Genomic DNA, 10,110 nt, shown 5'->3' with positions numbered 1-10,110 from the left:
GAAGAGAAGCAGGTGGTACTGTCATAAGAAGTCAGTGGGTCTGCCCCACAGGCTTCTTCCAGACTCCCAAGTTTAGTGCCAACCTCCCTCCTGTATCCAGTTCTCTTCGTTCTCGCTCTGGACTTTTTCTCTGAAGGGGATCATCTGGCCTTTCCCACTGTCCTGTGGGAAGTCCCAGTGAGACATGCAGATAACTCCTGAAAGCCCAGCCCCATGGGGAGAGAGAGAAGCTCGGGGGACCCTGGCCTCAGAGGAAAGGCAGCAGCTCGGCTCTTTCATTTCCTGGCTGAGCTCCCACGTTGAGGCCACAGCACTGCCCCACCTTGCTGCTCTTCAACTCGTTCCTGAAAACCCAAGTAGTTGAGTTTTCACACCAGGCAGTGGGGCCCTGTTTCCCACGGACGTCCATTCTTATTTTGGAGATGCTTCGATCAGTTGTGATTGGCAAGCAGCTTTCTGACTGAGCACGTTCCCTTTAAATTTCCCCGCCAGCAGGGCCCATCTGGGTGTAAACAAACACTTTAGTGCAGCCCAAGAGAGCCCCTATCTAATCCCCAGCACGATCCCCTTACATCCGGAGCATGCTTTCAACATTTTTCCTAGCACTTGCAGCAACCGTCCTCCCAGTGATCTTCAGGTGACCCTGCAGGGGAGACAGGAAGAGGGATCATGATCCTGTGTTACAGTTGGAGACATGGGAGGCCCAGCAAAGTGCAGGGACTTGCCCAAGGTCACTCCATCAATTGGGGTGGAGCTGAAGGCAAAATACAGGTCTCCTGACCCCCTGTGCATACAGAGTGGCTTTCTGGCTGAAGGTGGTGGCCGTGGTAGTGGTGGGTTGTAAGAATAAGGCTTTACTAAATGTGAGCTGTCTCCTTTTATTCTTCCTCCCCCAAACCATTGGCCCAGTCTTGAGTATATGTGGAATAAATAAAGCAATTTGATCTGGTGTGTGGACAGCTGGTGGTTGGGATAACTGATGGCCCGAGACTGGAGGCCCCTGGGATTAGGAACAGACCACCTGGCCAGCCTCCTTGCTACTCAGTTCTGCTGAGGCCACAAGGGGGCAGCATGCAGCATTTCCCCAAGCCTCAGGGAGGTGCCCTGTCCAACACTTATCCCAACTTGAGACAATTCTAGGAACTACCAGGGTCCTAGGTCCTGAACCCCCTCTTCCGTAAGACCCTTAACTTTTGAAGCCAGGGGAATCCCTGGGGCAACTGAGGGCTGGAAGCACTATCCAAGTATTACATCAGGGTAGGTTCTCAGATTTTATTTATTTTTTAAGTAATCTTTATACCCAACATGGGGCTCGAACTCATGACCCCGAGATCAAGAGTCACATGCTCCACCAACTGAGCCAGCCAGGCACCCCCGTTCTCAGATTTTTAAGGACTTTCTGACAGTCCAAATTCATTCAAGGCCCTTCTTAATCCCCCAGCTTTATGTCTTTCCACTCTCCTCTCTCCTGCACTCTTTGCACACTTGGTTACTCACTGGTCCCTGAGCTCACCTACCTGTTTTCAGAATGTACTGGCCCCAGTGCCTGGAATGTCCTTTTATTTCTGTTCCACTTACTGATCCAAAGCCCCATTTAAATGGCCCTTGCTGACAAACTTCTAACTCCTGGGGTAGGGTCTGCAAAGACCTCTTCCATGCTTCTACAGCAATGTCTACAGCCTTGATTATTCATGCTCGTATCCATAGTCATTCAGCAAATATTTCTTTGGCACTTCCTGTGTGTCAGAAATTGTTTGGAACGTTGTAAAAACAGCTAAAAATCAGCCGGCTGAAGTTTGGGTTTTCGTGGAGCTTATATTAGGTTGGGGGCTGGGGGAGAGGGTGAATGGGAATGGGAGAGAGAGAGACAATAAACGCAAGACGGGCTCTGAAGAAACCCCCTATCACTCTGTTAGAATTTTCTGGGTTTGGCTCTCTTCCTCACAGATGGTCCTCCTCTAGTCCAGAGTCTTCTCTGCACCTCCAGAGCCCAGTACAGGGCCCGGCACCAGGAGGTTGGCAGTGACTGACGAAGAGTGAATGAACAGACGAAGCATGAGAGACTGTGGACTCTGAGAAACAAACTGGGGGTTCTAGAGGGGAGGAGGGTGGGAGGATGGGTTAGCCTGGTGATGGGTATTAAAGAGGGCACGATCTGCGTGGAAAAAAAAAAAGTGAATGAACATAAACCCTGAAGACAGGGCCTCCAAACCTGTGCCCATTCCCACCGCTACTCGTTTGTTCTTGCTATTGTTTTTTTTTTTTCTTGTTAATTTTTTTTTATTGAGCACTGATAATATGCTAGGCAGGCATATCAGATGAAGATTATTCTTTTAAGCAATTTCTGTGTAGGAGGGGTGCCTGGGTGGCACAGTTGGTTAAGCATCCAGCTCTTGGCTTCGGCTCAGGTCGTGATCTCAGGGTTGTGAGATGGAGTCCCGCATTGGGCTCCACACTCAGCACAGAGTCTGCTAGAGATTCTCCTCCCTCTGCCCCTCCTGCTCATGCTCGCTCGCTCTCTCTAAAATAAATAAATCTTTACAAAAAATTTCTGTGTAGGAAAATATATTTCAGGTTGATACCTGATGGATGATCTCATTTCATCTTCACATCCTCATAAGGTAGGTATTCTCATTTTCTAAGTGAGAAACTGAGGCTCAAAGAGGTTAAGAAATTACCCAAGGGCACCAGCTGGTTGCGTGGAGCCAGGAGCTTCATGAAACCTCCTGTCCCAGCCAGCTCAGCCCCCCTGGTCACTTCCCCTGTGTCCAGTGACCCTTTTCCTAGAGAGAATGAGAGCCCCTGCACTCCCCTCCCCAGGTGGGGACCTAGCTTTTGTCCCACTGCTCCAACCATCCATACAGGCCTCGGTAAGTTGGCATCTGACCTCCCAGGAGGAGGGGGCCCTAGAGTGGAGGTCAAGTGCCCGGTCGCATGAGCAACTTGGGTGTGGCCTCCCCAAGGCCCCTGAGCTGGGCTGGCAGTGTTACTCCCTGGCTTAGATGCTGGGCCACTCTCATGACTTAGGAAGAGGGGATGGGAGGGCAGCAAGGCTGGCGCCCAGGAGGGGAGAACCTAAGTTGGGTCCCAGCTGGGCCAGGCTGGGCTGGGTTCCTCTGGCTGGCTGGTGCTGAGGAGCAGTCCCAAATAGCCTGGCCCCCCACTGCAGCTTGGAGCCCCATCTCCTCTCCAGCTCCCCAAACCTCCCCCAAGCCCCTGTGCCTCTCTCTTTCAAGTGAAGTTCTGAGACAGAAGCTTTCTAAGATCTTGTATGTGCCAAAATGTCTTGATTTTGCCCTTTATTTAAATGATGGTTTGGCAATGTATAGAATTCTAGGTTCAGAATTATTTGCCCTCAGCACTCTGAAGATTCTATTCCATTGTCTTTTTTGGCATATGTTGTTGCTGATGAGATGCTTACTGTCAATTCAATTATTGGACCTTTGTAGATAAGCTATCTTTTTCTCTCTGGTGGCTTTTAGAATTTCCTTTTTATTCTTGATATTCTACGCTTTGGCTAAAAGGTGTCTAGATATAATTTTGTTTTGTTTTTAAAGATATCTTACTCGGCAGTCTGGGCCTTTTCAATCTAGAAATTCACGTCCTATTTCTGGAAAGATCTTAGTCACTCTTTCCAGTAACTTTTTCTGGAACTAATATATGCTGGGGTTTCTCATTCAATCTTCGATGTCTCTTTTCTTTCATATGTTTAATCTCTTTATTGTTCTGTGCTTTGTTCTGGAGGATTTCCTTAGTTCTAGTTTCTAATTCACTAATTCTCTCTTCAGCTGCATTTATTCTACTAACCCATCTATTGATTTCTCTTTTTTTTAAAAGATTTTATTTATTTATTTGACAGAGAGATAGAGCCAGAGAGCACAAGCGGGGGGAACGGCAGAAGAAGAAGGAGAAGCAGGTTCCCCGCTGAGCAGGGGAGCCTTATGAGGGGCTTGATCCCAGGACCTTGGGATCATGACCTGAGCCAAAGGCAGACACTTAACTGACTGAGCCACACAGGCACCCCTATTGATTTCTTCTTTAATGTCAGTGACTTTAGTTTTAATTTCTAGAATTTCTAGATAGTTCTGTTCATATCTGCTATGTGGTTTGATATCTTCCTGTTCTTGTTTTATAGATGCTATTCTTTCCTTTATCTTTTTAAAGATTTTAACCATATTAAACTTCCTTTCAGATTGCTCCATTATCTCTAGGTCTTTAAGTATGAATTCTCCCATGAGAGAGGTGCCTTTCAATATATTGTACTTACTTTTTCTTATATGTTGTGAAGTTTATCCCTGAGATAGTTAGTTTCAGCACATTTTCCTGACTACCTTGAGTGTAGAGGCCACCCTAAGGGATGATTTCTCAGTTGAATCTGCCCAAGCCATGTGGATGTGCACCAGCCCCAAACTAGTTCTTCTTTGGGATTTTTCTACCCAAAGCCAAGACCAGGAGGCTAGCAGGCAGAGATATTTTAGTCCTGCTTATGGCAGGCAGCACTTCCCAGACCCAGCATTAGCCAGGGAGCCTGCTGTAGCCCCTCCCACTGGTGGGGTTTGCAACTATACCTTCCATCCTGCTGAATGCCTCCTCAAAGGTACAGCTTCCACTCCTACTCACCACCAGAATTCCCTCTCATTTCTGGCCCTTAGAGATTTCTCATTCTCACTTTTGAGTTTGGATATGTATTTTTAAAAGTTATCCAATCTTTCAGTGAAGTTGTCTAATTCAAAGTTATCTAATATTTCAGGGAAGAGGGACTTTAGTATGTGTTCAATCAAGTTCGACCTGGAAGTTCCACTCTCTGGGCCTCCCACCCCGGTCATTGAGCCCCCAGTCTCCCTGCTGAGCCCCCATTCTCCTCCCTGGGCCCCTAGCTCCCTTACTAGGTCTTATCCCTTTTCTGACCCCCCTTCTCTGCCCCTCGATCTGCAGTCCCTCCCACTAACATCATCATCTCCTCTGAGCCCTCATCCAAGCTTCCCCCACCAGTGGAGCAGGGATCAGGGAGGCTTTCTTCCACTGCACTCTCAGCAACTCGGAAATGTCCTTCCTCCTCATTTTCCAACCAAGTCTGCTGTCCCAGCTGCTCTCACTGAGAACATGGAGCCGACCAGCACACCTGCAATAGTAGGGGCGCCTTCTGCATGGTCTTCCAGGGGTTGGGGGTCAAGGAGGAAGAATCCTGAAGGCAGAGGAGTAGCTGCAAGAGAAGGGTTGGTTTTGACTTTCAATTCCACACCCCCTTCTCCCTTAGTGTCTCCTCTTTGTGGGCCCCCCTCCAGCCCTGAGGATCAATGGGGGTTCACTTTCGCTGAGCTCAGCGACACCGCTCCCTCCCCACTTCCTGTGGCTCTGAGCTCCCTGGCCCAGAAGACCTGCTTGTCTGGGCTGGGGACAGCTCAGTGGCACCCAGAGATCTTGGGGGAGAGAAACTCCTCTGGCCCCTCCAGGACCTCCCACCTGCCAGGTTGGCCTGCTGGCCTCACTGGGGAACGGAAGCAGGCCTGATCCTTCTCTTATACTTCTTCCTCCTGCTCAGAGTGGAGTGGAGCCCCAGAGGTAAATAATGCATGTGATGCCACCACCCCAGGAGCACCGTGTACTCCAAACCCCTCCTCCTAGGAAGCCCTTCCAGATTGAGAAGAGCTGCTAGGACTAGGGACTTCCCACAGCATCTCCCCTGTTCCCCTGCACCGCCCACATACCTGAAGAGCAGTAAGATGAATGGTTCACATGTGTACAGCTCCCTGCACGATCATGACTTTTTCATGCATTCGGTGTTCCCGATAGCTGGAGAAGGTGGGGCAGAGGTGGAGTGACTTGCCCAAGGTCGCCAGCTAGTCCAGAGGAAGAGCCAGGAAGCCCATCCATGACTCATGTTTCAGTGTTCTTTCTGCCCCTGGCACTGCCACCTTCCCTGGGTGTTGATACCTCTAACTCCACCCCTCCTGACCCCTCTCTTGCACAGCCCCAGCCTCTGCAGCATGTCCAGGCTAAGGCCTTGGCCAGACTGTTTCCTATCAGGCCAAATTGGACCCTCTGGCTTAGCATTCAAGGCCCCAGGTGTCCCCCTAGCCAAGCTTACCCTTCCTTCCCCTTGCTCTATAACTTCCTCCCCACCCCCACACCCCACCTACACACACACACACACACACACACACACACACACACTACAGCACAGGGGTAGAGAGCTAGATTAGGCGAGTCTCTTCACTGAGCCTCAGTCTTCTTGTCTGTGAAATGGGGGTGTAAATAGCAGTACATCACAAGGTGGTTGGGGTGCTGAAATAAGACAATGCAGGTGAAGCACCCTGCCCAAGCCTTAGCATTTAGCCCGAACCTCAGCCCAGGGGCTGCAGGCATTACTGACTGCACTTCTCTGCACCTCCCCGAGTCCTCCATACCCCCGTCCCCTTCTTGGGGGGGTTGCCAGTGGACTTTTCCCTCATCTGACCTCTACCAGCCCTGGGAGCTGTAAGAAAACCCAGGGGGTTTCTGGGATGTAGAGAGGGAAGAGTAGGAGGTCTGGTGGGTGGAAACTTGACTCCCCTCCTCAACCCCAATTCAAGCAGAGCACCTCTGTTTTAATGCTTTTTACATGTTGGAGCGCTACTTCATGATTCCATTGCTAATAAAGTCTGAAAACCACTGACTTAAAACCCCCTTCCCACTCCAAGAAAGGAATCTGCACCTTTGGTTGACTTGAGGTCACACTGGTGGCTGTTACAATCAATGACAGGCTTGAGCCTGGCCCTGGGACCCAGGTCCCAGCCACTTCTAGACCTGAACCCTTACGGACCTGGGAGTCTCCACCCTTGGCAGGAGAGAGTCCTAGAGAACGGGACTGGGCCATCTACAGTTCCCCTCAGCCCCCGGCCCTGATCCCAGGATCCCAGTGCACAGTAGGTAGGTGCCAGCCAAGAGGGAGGACAGGTCACAGACAGTTCTGGGGTTACCCACAGGCTGTGTATCCTTCAGTGATTCCCTGTACCTCTCTGAGCCTCAGCTTCCACACATGCGAATGGCTGCTCTCTGTCCCAGACGGGGCAGGGCCTGGCACCCAGTTGGTGCCCCACAAATGGGAGCTCTCCCTCCCCACCCTTCCTCTCAATCAATACTTGTTCCATTGACGGATGATGGTGACAGTGATGAACTACAGGAGATCCTGGAGCCCTGCCCCCTTCTTCTTGTACAGATGGAAACTGAAGCCCAGAGTGGGGAAGGGGCCTGCCCGGGTGGCACAGTGAGTCTCGGCAGAGTGGAGCCATTCTGGCAATGTCACCAGGGAGAGAGTCAGGTGCTGGCGGTGGGGATGGGAAAGAAGCTGCTGAGGGTGGGGTACAGGGAACAGGTGGGAGAGAGGGAGCAAGGGAGGGGAAACCACAGCCACCACCCCCCCCCCACCCCCGCAGCAAGGAGGCAGACTGAGAGAGCCTGAGACAGCTGTTTGCTCAGAAAAGTGTCTTAGTCACTAAAGGCTGCAGTGGGGAAAGTCCATCCTCGCAGTCATGTCCTGGGAATCCGGATGAGGGCGGGAAGGCTGCCGGGTGACCCTCAGAGGGGCCACCTGTCCTCTTTGAACCAGACTTTCTCCTCTGCTTCTTCCAGTCCCCATGTGTGTGTGTGCATGTACACCCCCCCCCAAATAAACTGCTTATGGCCTCCGAGGACCGTCTTCTCCTTTCCCCTCACCCCTTAAGAAGAGTTCCATGTCTTTCCACTTTAAAAAGGAGTGGGGCTGTCCCTCCACTCATTACACACGCACCTGCAGAAGAAACAGGCCTCTGTGTCCTATGAAAGTCCTTCCTGAGATCTAACTTCCATCCCTCTAGCTGCAACCATGGTCTCCTTCCTTTTCCTGCTACCTGTGAGGGGGGTAATCTGGAGCTGGAGTTGGGAAAGATGATGTGGGGCCCTCTCCTGGCAGTGAGGGCTCCTCACAAAGAAAGGAAGAGACCTTTTCAGTCCCCCAAATGGGAAGAGAACTGTGGGGTCCAGAGGTGATGCTAAGCGTAAGGATCAGATTTCCAAGAACAGACCCAATTTCAGATATTCTGGGTATTGGTAAGGGCAGTCTGCGCTCAAGTGGAGTTTCTGCCACAGAAGAGCCTCAAAAAGACCCCAAGGAAGACTCCCAAATCCCTTACAACTGCTTTTCTTTCCACCTACCGTTCAAGTTCCCAGACCTTAGTCCCACCCTCTGGGACCCCTGATTGATGAAGCCTAGACAGACAGTCCCATAGAGTCCGTAAGGGCAATGCCACGGCTAGGGGCTGTTGGTTTTAGCCCACAGGGAGAGGATGGGTTAACCCAGCCCAGGCATTGCATCTGTAGCTGGGCCCTGGGGTCTAGAAACCTTCCCCAGCTACCAGTGAGGTCTGGGCATAACCTGCCCAGAGGCATCAGGCTCTGGCCCTGGGCACACGTGGAGCCTAGAACTGCAGGAAAGATTCAGGTCAGACCCCAGAAGGCACCCCTTGTTATGCAGAGGGAAAGGGGTCACTGTCCGGGTCGGGGTGTGCGCCGGCTGCCAAGCTCAGCTTGGGGACCCCCCAGGTCCCTGCAAGCCCCTCCCCGCCGCCTGCAGATCTGCCTCCCTCCCTCCCCCACAGGGCGCTCAGCAGATCAATGCTGCCTTTGCTGACAGCTGAGAATCGAGCTCGCCTTCCCGCCCCCTGCCCCGCCCCTCCCGCTCGGCTCCGGCCCCCGAGAGACTCCCGGAGGAACGAGAAGAGTTTGCTGCGGAAGCCTTCACCCTGGGGCAGGGCCTGCGGGGGGAGCGGCTGGTGTGGCCGAAGCTTCTGTCAGGGGAAGAGGGAAGGAGGATCGGGAAACCCAAATGACCGCTCTGTGCAGAGCCGAGAGGGCTAAGGGGAACGAAAGGGCTGCCCCCTACTGCTAGGGAGAGGAGGTCAGGCACCCAGAACTTTCCAGCTGGAGAGGCAGTGCGTGGGAAAGAGTCTCCCGTTTTAGGGTGGGATTCTGCGGGCCTCTGGGGAGAAGTCGTCCAGCCCGCCACGCGGGTTCAGAGCTCACCTCCCAACACGCACGTGCCCTGACCCTGACCCTGGAGGCAAGGGAGAGGTTCAGACTGGGTTGGCGGGGCGCAGGCCCCTCATTCGGAGAAGACTCTTCTTTGGGGCGGCGTGGTCAGCCTGGGGGGCTTGTCCCCCAACCCGAAGAAGGCAAGCTCCGACGTGGGGGTGGGTGGGGAGGAAGAGCGGACACACCCGGGGCCCACTGTGCAACACACTGTGACACAGCTCGGCAGCGCTTGGACAGCAGGCCTTTCAGGTAGGAGCTGCTCACCGAGCCACACGCGGCACCCGCACACTTTTACACACGCCGCCCGGCGCACTAAGGGCACGACCCGACGACGGGGCACGCCTCCTCGCTTCCACCGCCACCACCCAGCGGGGCCTGGACCGTGCACACTCATCTTCACACCTATCCACACAGTGCCCACGCCACGCACCTGAACGGACCCTATCCCGTCCCCGCGCGCACCCACAGCCACCCGCGCTGCACGCACGGGGCACGCACTTCTGCAGCCACTCACACCTCAACTCCACGGGACGCCGAGTCCCGTCCACGGCCGCGGCCACCACTCCCCACCCCACGCCCCACTTTCCGCAACCCCACGCGAGGCGTCCCACCCCAGCCCGGCCTTCGGGTCCCGGCTGCCCCTCGCAGCAGTGCACGCCACTTGCACGCGGCCAGCCCCCGGGGGCCGCCGCCACGCGGTCGGGTCCCGGCACCGACTCGGCGGCCCGCGCGGCGGGTGCGCCCAGCCCCGCCGCCGGCTCCGCGCGCCCCCCTCCGCCTCGCCGCGCCCGCCCGCTCGCTCCCTCCCGATTTGGGAAGGCGGCCGCGGGGCGGGCGGGGGCGGCGGGGGAGGGGCGGGGCGGGGGAGGATGACATGTGAGCGGCGCGCCTGAGGCAGGTGGAAAGGCGAGCGGCATGGAGCGCGTAATAAGAGAGTTGGAGTCGGAAAGAGCCGCCCCAGTCGCCGGGGAAGCGGGCGGTCAGTGCGGGCTCCGGCGGCCCCCAGGCTCCGCGCGCCCGCCCCCGGCCCCCGCGCCGCCCCGGCCCGGCCCCTAGCCCCCC

The sequence above is a fragment of the Phoca vitulina genome, unplaced genomic scaffold (assembly GCF_004348235.1).
Source record: "Phoca vitulina isolate PV1807 unplaced genomic scaffold, GSC_HSeal_1.0 scaffold2, whole genome shotgun sequence".
In the NCBI taxonomy this organism is placed as follows: Eukaryota; Metazoa; Chordata; class Mammalia; order Carnivora; family Phocidae; genus Phoca; species Phoca vitulina.
This window is presented reverse-complemented; position numbering follows the sequence as displayed.